General features: G+C 42.8%; 1 protein-coding gene across 1 annotated transcript in view; it reads left to right on the top strand.

Moving 5' to 3' along the window:
- Positions 1-842: 842 nt before the first annotated feature.
- TSPAN4 (tetraspanin 4) overlaps positions 843-8580 on the top strand; it is a 320255-nt gene continuing 312517 nt past the window's right edge. Inside the window, exon 1 of the mRNA XM_054515125.1 lies at positions 843-861. The gene's annotated coding sequence lies outside the window, so the exon portion shown is untranslated. The remainder of the gene's footprint in view (positions 862-8580) is intronic.

The following is an 8580-nucleotide window of genomic DNA, read 5'->3' as shown; positions in this document are numbered from 1 at the left end:
GCTCAGCTTGGCTTGTAAGCTCATGCCAGTAGTTGTTTTACCACAGTCATTTAGGATTTGTGTCACAGTTTTGCCTAGAAGTCCACATGGACATCAATAATGCATTACACAAAGGCTTATTATCCAGGAGTTCTTGCCCTAAAGTACTTGCAGTCAAGTAAGAGGCACTAAGTGGATATGAAGAACATAGAGAATGGAGAGAATGTGGCAATGGAGTACACTCTCCCTCTGCCTGTCTGTCTGCCTATCTAGCTATGTATCTATCTTTTGACCTTTCTAACCTGATGAGATCCCTGATGCCAGGAGGAGGCAGTGGGTATTTTTAACATTGTGATTGTAGCTTTAAAGCGGGGAGGAATCTCTCCGGCATCATTTGAAACAAGTGTAAGTAGGAGAGGTGGAGGTTTCAGTAGCAAATATCCCAGCAAGATCGTTGCCAGATTAGTGTGCAGAGACCGGTCTGTCTGAGCCCTGCAAGGTATATTTCTGCCCTAAATTGAATTATTTTAGCTGTCAGCAAGTGCTTGATAATATAGTGATCTGTGCTTGGGAGATTCACTCTTTATATTAGTGTTGTATTGCATTCAGTGTTGAGGCTAGACAGAGCCACTCATCTTTACCTCATGGTCCCACGTGGACTCACTTAGCTTAGTCATGAGTGGGCAATTAAATAACAAGAGAGACCTTGTCAGCTCCAGGCATTAATATAAATCTTGGTGCTTGTAATACATTTACATGGCTCCCCCAGGTCTATCTGGACTTATAATCATCTCTCTTATTCACAGATCTTCTGGGATGTTGACTGCTCGCTTTTGCTTTGTAGTTCTCTGAATCAGGATTTGGCCCAGGAGATAACCAGCAGTAAGTTTTTGTGACAGGCACTCAGCGGGTATAAACTCTTGCCCACTTTGGTGTGCACAGGCATTGCCTCAAGTAATACTAAATGCTTTTCTGGGTAAACAAGGGCTCCTGCTTAGCAGGCAGCAGATTGATTTTACTCACCAATTTCTCTTGTTCAGATGCATTTTATCTTTAAATGGCTTGGAGATTTCAGTGCCTCATGGCTGATATGAGCCCTTCATAAACAGATCTGGTGATCTTTTTATTTAGAAAGTGCACATATCTGCATCATAAAGCCCTGAATGAATGAGAGGTCAGTGTGTCTGTTTCTTACAGAGATTTCATTAAAAGCTTCTTCCTAGTTTCTTTACCCTAATCACCTGGAGATGCATTAAGGATATAAGTAGTAGTGCTGTGATCCCAAAGCAGGCATGATCCACTAGTTAAGATGGCTCTTGTTATATAAAAGCCTTTGCTGATGATCTTGTGGAAGTTCCATGACCTGAATGAGGCCAGGATTTTGATTTACCCCTTTTGATTTACAGAAGGAAAGAGAATCTGCAGACATGCTGGAACAGAATAGCAAAAATGTGCTGTTTATGCTCTCTTTTTCTCCACAAACAGCAGTTTTCTATATTCAGGTTGATGAGCTTGCCTTGTAAACATCAGTAAAGTGTCTGTAAAATCACACAGAAGCAGAGAAGGGTGAATGGCTGGAGTCTGGTATTTGTTGGTTTTGGTTTTTTTCTCGTGCAGCCTTAGAAAATGCTTTTTAGATCTCAAAGTTAGGCAGAGCTCTTCCATTCATTGCTGTTTCAGCACTGTTGTATTACTATAAACAAATAAACACTGTGGCATAATTTTGTAAGTAATCTGCACTGGGAGGTGGGGACTTGAGCCTTCATTCTTCCAAGCAGATGCACATTTTACTGGCTTTTACCAGAAAGATTGTCCAACTGCTGCAGAGCCTTAAAGGAGGAAGTGTCACTTCTGGGACTTCTTTCCTTCTTTCCTCCTTTCCCTCCCTAGGCAGTATCCTCCAGAGCAGCTGGTAATGTTGCCAGGTATTTGCAGCTCTAGTGTAGATGTGTTCTGAAATCCAAAATAAACTTAAGAGATAATCTTAACAGAATCAAATGTTGTCAGAGGCTGATGCCTCTCAAACTATCTGTAGGGAATTCAGGCTGTCAGTGTTTAGTTTGACAGCAAGAGACATGGATGCTGTGACAAAGTTTTGTGCAGGTGACTTTTTCTGTTACACTAAATGATTGGTGTGGGTTTCCTCGCTTCAGCTGATGAGTGTTGGTGCAGTGTTAGAAGCTGCCCACTCTGTATCTTTATTGATATTCTGCTTTTTGGGGTGTGTTAAGAACCAACTTATGTCAGGCTGCAGTCAGTTACAGACCAGTTGATCATGACACCAGAGGACCTGATGGGCGATGGCAGCCAGGGCTTGGCAGCCAATGTGTTTGTCAAATGCAGCTTTTGTCAGTGTGTGGCTGGATATGTTCTTTGAGTGGCTGGCAGAGCCATTCAGTATCCCTTTGGACTCAGTATTGTCCTTGGGTGTATGTGAGCCATTCACAGTGAATGAAGGTGATGAGTTGTGTATGTACACAACTGCAAGGGCAGAAATTAATTCAGTCTTGTGCTACAGCTGAGTGAGAGCTGTTGGTGAGAGAGTCAAGTGGCCTCAGTTGCTTTCTATTTTATTACCTAAACCACTGTGAACTTGCCGTGCTCCTTGCCATCTTTCTCTCACCATCTTCACCTTCTGTTCATTCCAGGTGAGTGCTAATACAAGTGCCACACAATCTGTTAGAGCTTTGGGGTAACTCGGAGAGAAACTGCAATGTTAATTGAAGACAGAGTGTCAAAGGCTGGAAACACTCCCAATTTATAAAAGATTTATGTATGTGCCTGTTTGTGTGCATTAGCCTGCCCGGTTGATATATTGTTTTAAGATTCAATTTGGACGATGACCACAGAGCACCTTCTATTTCTGCTACTGCAGAGACTTATTTACTGCTGAAACTTTTATGGTGACAGTCACTGAGTAGTACGTGTTTCAGAGTATTGCTTTGCTGTTGACTACAACCTTTCAAGTCTTTGTTGTAACAACCACAGTAATAATATTTTCCCTTTTTGTACCGTGTCCATTGTGTTTGAGGTCAGCTGCAACCTTGCTAGCAGGTCAGAAATACTCTGCCTTAGCTGAAACATTAGATGGAAGGGAGGTTCCCAACATTGTGAACAGTCTGCCTTTAGTAAAGGGATACAAATTAATGAAGCCTCCTCTTTTTTCTTGCTCACACTTTTCGTCCTTTCCTAAAGGAAGGTTTATTGTCTGTATGCTGAATTGTCAGGCTCAGAGCTCTTTCTTGGGCACTGTTTTGTTCCTGCACAATTCTGAATCCCAGACAAGGAGTTCTGCAGGGATGCATGCAGTGCAGACGTTGCTGCACAGGAGGCTGTATCCACTTTTCTCTCTCTGGAGGGGGAAGATTCAATACTCACCCTGCAGGTGGGAATCTATGTGAGATATTAATATTCAAGACTGTACTTTGTATTTGTTTTATCATGCAAGTGCTTGGCTCCTGCTCTCTGGGACTCATCTGTTTCCCCCCCTCATCTAAGCTTCAATATGATCCTTACTCACAGCTCTGGTTTCCTCTCATGGGCAGTCCTGTTAATGGCCATAGAGGGTCTTGACACTAAACAAGCCCATGAATGTGTGGAGGGCAGGGACTTGCTGTGTGCTGAAGTCCCAGTGTGAATGAGCTGCACCTTTTTGTAAGGGATGATCTCAAGGGAAGGTGCTGTCATGCTGATACTGGGTAAATGGAATTTTTGTGGCTGACCCATAAGTGACCTGTCCCCTAATTCAATAGAGATGCAAATAAGTGATGTAAGTTATATTTAGAATGTGCAGGGAATATTTAATATAATTAATTAATGTGTAATGTAATTTGAAGAGCTAAAGATAGATTTCTGCTTTCATATTCCTTCTGAAAACTTAAAGCAGAAGAGATTTGGTTACCCACTGTCCTCAGAGTACTGGGCTTTGAATATTCATCCAGCAAATCTTCCTGATTGACTGATAATCCCAGGAGGCTGCATACACACTGACACCAATTCCTGCAGCAGGTTTCCTAAACTCCTGATGCTACCTGCCTTTACCTGCAGGTGAGGAGCCTCTTGTCCTCCATCTCCACCAGAGGACCATGTGAGGGGCTTCACATCAACAAAAGTTTAAGACACAAATTGTGTAATTTCTTCATCTTTATGTAATGGAGTGCTCCTTTTGAGATGCCTTGCCAGCAGGTTAACATGACTGCAGAGAATCAACGAGACTCAGGAAGTATTCACTCTGGTAGGAGGTGGATATTCACAGGAGTGAAGGATTTATGCATGCACCTGTTTTCCCAAAGGCAACCTCTTCTGCCTCCTTTTCTACACTATTTTTTGTTGCAAGCCTGTCTTCTTAGAGTGTGGCCCTACAGCTGGTGTCATGCCACTTTCCCTTGAGCTCTGCTTCTGTCCCTGTGCCCTTGATCAGTTAGCAACTTTCATGTACCTTCAGCTCACAGTTTCTCTCCTATCCCCATCAAATATAAGCATTTTTAACCAGTTTCCATGCCATTGCCTGACCAGTTGCAAAATCCTGCTCTCCCCTTTATTCCTAAGTCGTAGTTTGCTTTTTCCCCAATCCTTGCTGCCCTGTACAAGCTTTTAAAACTGCTTGTGCCTTCATTCACCTGTTTGGCACTCTCTGTGGGTGGTGTTGGACTCCCTTCCCAGGTTCTCGTGCTGCTTTCTCTGCTGCAGTGGTGGCAGGGAGAGCTCAGAGTACTCCCATATGCATCTCCCACCTTGGCAGTGCTGAGCCCTGGGTATGGCCCAGCCTGGAGCTGGTGTTGCAGAACATTCCACCCAGTTCCTCAGCCTGGTGCGAGCTTGCTGCTGCTGCTGGGCTTCCTGTAGGTGCAAAGCTGCAGCATAGTAGCTGGGTTATTCAGGAGTGTGTAAATTAGTCGTATTTGGGTGGTTCCTGGGTGCACTTAATAAAAAAAAAAAAAATCTGAAATGCTTCATGTATGTAAGATGTGCTACTGCTTTCTGGAGTCATGTGGCACTCCGGGGTGCTGTTAGCACGTTGTCTTGTTAAAACTGAAGTTTCTTCTCTCCCCCTGCCATTTGAAGACTGAGAACCTGAGATAGAGTAACTGGTGCCTAAAACCATCTTTTCCTCCTTTTTCAAAATAAGATGATGACATGATAGCAGTTCTTTGAACAAGAACGAAGATAATGTGAGGCTGAGTAGTGAAATCAATTCATATTAGCCCAGTGGATGGAGAAGTTGAAAACTATCCTAAAAGAAGAAAAAAGCTCAAGAATCAATAAAAAGGCTGTTCCCAGAGAAAAAAAACCCAGAGAATTGCTCTTACCTGTGGCAACGGGCAGGAATTTCCTGTGACCCCTCCTTAGCCTATGCAAAGATGAAAGTTCAGAGGTTCCAAGTAGAGATTTGCTAATGGCTAATATGTGCCTTGGGAATGGCAGACAGTTATCCAAGTTGCTGTTGGTCCATGGGCTTGTGTAAGTTAAAGATCTTTCTAGCACATTTTCTTTTGGAGTGAGATGTAAATGACTGAAGAGGAATTTAATGGAAGGGCAGCTGCAACGAGCCTGCATCCTCTCTTAGTGGCTGTGCACTGCATGAGGACTGCTCTCACCATGGAATGTATCTTAGAAGAGCATCAAGCCATGACAGGGGTCTTAGAGATTAGAGGGCCTTCTCAGACCCAGCCAGTTTCTTGTTATTATAATCAAAAGTACCTTCCCCACTGTTTCCTCATCTGAGTGAATCAACAGTGACCCTTGGTGGTTAGAAAGGCTCAGTGCCTGCTGGCCTGTCATGCATAGCCAGACCAACCTGAGTGTGTCTCCTGAGAATCTGAGTACTGTGGGCATTGACTAAAGCATTGGGCATCCTATTTCACAACTGATCCAGCTGATGTTCTAGGACAAAAATCTCTAGCCAGCCCAGTTTGTATGGAATCTTAGTTTCTAAATGGAGCATTTGGGGAGGAAACTTAAATCCCACTCTTGGACTTTTGGGTGATCACTTTGTTGTACCCAACTGCTAATCTGACTGCAGATGCACAGCATTGTCCTGTTTGAAGGAAAGCACGGGCCTTCACTCCATGCAAAGAGTTTTGAGAAGAAATACTCTTTAAGGTCTGTTTGAATTCATAGAGACTGACTTAGCATCAGGCCATAACCTGTCATTAGCCCTGATTTTCTTTATAGAAATCTCTCAGCTGAAACAGATTTCCTTGTATTGCTGTGCCTTGCTGTGGCTGTGAGATGACTGAACTCTCATAGTGAGCTGTTATTCTGATGGGTATAACTGATGGCAATGATGATGCTGTGTTTTTACAGTTCAGCAATCTTTTCTATTTGTTCTTGAACCTGGGCTGTGCTTCAAAACAGAATTTAAGTAGAGTCACCACCTGTTCATTTTTCAGCCAGACAATCTGCTTTTTAAATATTTCAATTAAACCCCCTCCCCCCAACCCTCTTCAGGAGAAGTCAGTTTGTTTTTCTGGCTGGCATCTGATTCCTGGCTCATTTTCTAGCCAAGTGGCATCTCCTCCATCTCCACCTCCTCTTTACAACTTTTCTTCCGGCTGCTCAGTGTAACACTTAGCACATGATGTGGCATCACTGGAAGCTGTGTTTAAACTATTTGAATTCAACCATAGTAGAGTGGGAGTGAAATTTTCAATTTGTTCCTACTCTTCAAAAATAAGTTGTTAGTTAATGTATGTAATACATCTGTATGTTGCTAGAGATTATACTAAATTTGAGGCAGGGAATGGCTAAAAAAAACCCCAATTCTGCCTTTCAAACTGGTGGACAAGTGAATTATTTAGGAAAGCTCTCAGATAAGCTTGAAAATAAGGACATTAATGCTTTATAATTTGGAGCTAGTTCTTGTTATTTTGTTTGCAACAATTTTTTACACTTTGTTCTAAACTCTCTCTGCTAAATCTTGCTATGGATGTTGGATCATGAAATAAAATTAGGAGTTTGAGGACTTTGTTGTGTAAGAGTTGTATTGCAAACTTCTGCTTGTGTTGTCCCATAAAATACATGTGTTTTTCCTGTGGGTCCAATACAGGGGTCTGCAGAGACCTCTGAGTGTGTCCTGTATAATGTTTGAATTGGGATTTCCAAGCAGTCATTTGGAATTTATAATTTTGTTGGCCTTATGTTTTACACAAATTATACTCTTAGAGTCATAGCATCTATAGGGCTGGAAAAGACCTTCAGGACCACCATAAGAGTCCAACATTTGACAAATCACCATCTTATCAACTAAATCATAGCCCTAAGTGCCACATCCAGTTGTTTGCTGAACGCCTCCAGGAATGATGACTCCACTGCTTCCCCGGGAAGTCCATTCCTATGCTTGATCGTCCTTTCTGCAAAGAAATCCTTCCCGATGTCCAACCTGAGCCTCCCCTGTCACAGGTTGAGGCTGTGCCCTGCGCCGTGTTTTTGGTTGCCTGGGAGAGGAGGCTGACCCCACCTTGCTGCAGCCTCCTTTTGGGCAGCTGTGGAGTGATAAGGTCACCCCTGAGGCTCCTTTTCTCCAGGCAGAACAACCCCAGCTCCCTCAGCTGCAGTGGTATGCGTTGGGGCCACTTAATTTTCCCATCTCTTCTATCTTAGAAATAATACTTAGGCCACAACTAAAATTGAACAGAGAATGGGTATTTCACTGGAAGTTAAACAAGATAAAATTTTAAAAGCCTACAGTGATGTAAGAAGTTTTGTTCAGGTGCACTCTTTAGGCTTTTAGTGGTGGGATTTGTTTTTATAGAACAGTGCATATGTTAGTTGTAGAATGAATCCTACATATTGATGGTAATGCCTGTTGTCTAAAAACACTTTACAGAGGTGATCAAGTCTTTTGCTATAATTTTACAGAGAGATATCTTACCCCAGATCACAAAGCATGTCAGCTGGAGTGGCTCTTCTCTTGAGGACGTGAGGTCCATTCCCACCACAGTTCATAACTCCAAGGCCTCTCTCTGGGCCTTACCTCCCTGCTGTGCTGAGGACAGATGACACGTACCAGCCCTGGCATCCCAACGTGCTGGAACAGGAATTGCATGCTACACCTGTGCAATGGCTTTCCATGGTGATCCCTACCAGCTAAAAAATATTAGAGCTCCCTATCTCCTGCATTGTGTATGCAGTTGTGAAAAAGCTTAAATTTATTTTGAATGATCTCAGGAACTGGTGAACCATAATCTTGTTCAGTTCAGGAGCTCAGGTCAGATGTGAGCTGGTGATGTGACATCTGTCAAATGAGATGTTTCACTTTCAGCCATTTGTGCTCTTGAAATCACTCAGTGAATTTTAGCTTTCAAAGAGATAGGTAAATTATGAGACACACTAGCCTTGCAAGTCCACATACTGAGACAAGAACTTGTCATTTGGCCTCACATGGACAACTTGATGTGTGGGCTTTCAGTAAATTGATGAGGTGCCCTTGTAAGACTGTTGTCCTTGAGGGAGTACCTGCACTTTCTCACCATCTTCAAACAGAATGTGCCTGGAAGAAATGTCAGTTAAACTGAAGCCCCTCCAGGGCAATGCTTTTGTTTATTACAAAGCACTGATGTATGAAATAACAGTGCTATAATCATCTGTAAATGAACCACG

The sequence above is a fragment of the Molothrus ater genome, chromosome 6 (genome assembly GCF_012460135.2).
Source record: "Molothrus ater isolate BHLD 08-10-18 breed brown headed cowbird chromosome 6, BPBGC_Mater_1.1, whole genome shotgun sequence".
Lineage (NCBI taxonomy): Eukaryota > Metazoa > Chordata > Aves > Passeriformes > Icteridae > Molothrus > Molothrus ater.
This window is presented reverse-complemented; position numbering and strand designations above follow the sequence as displayed.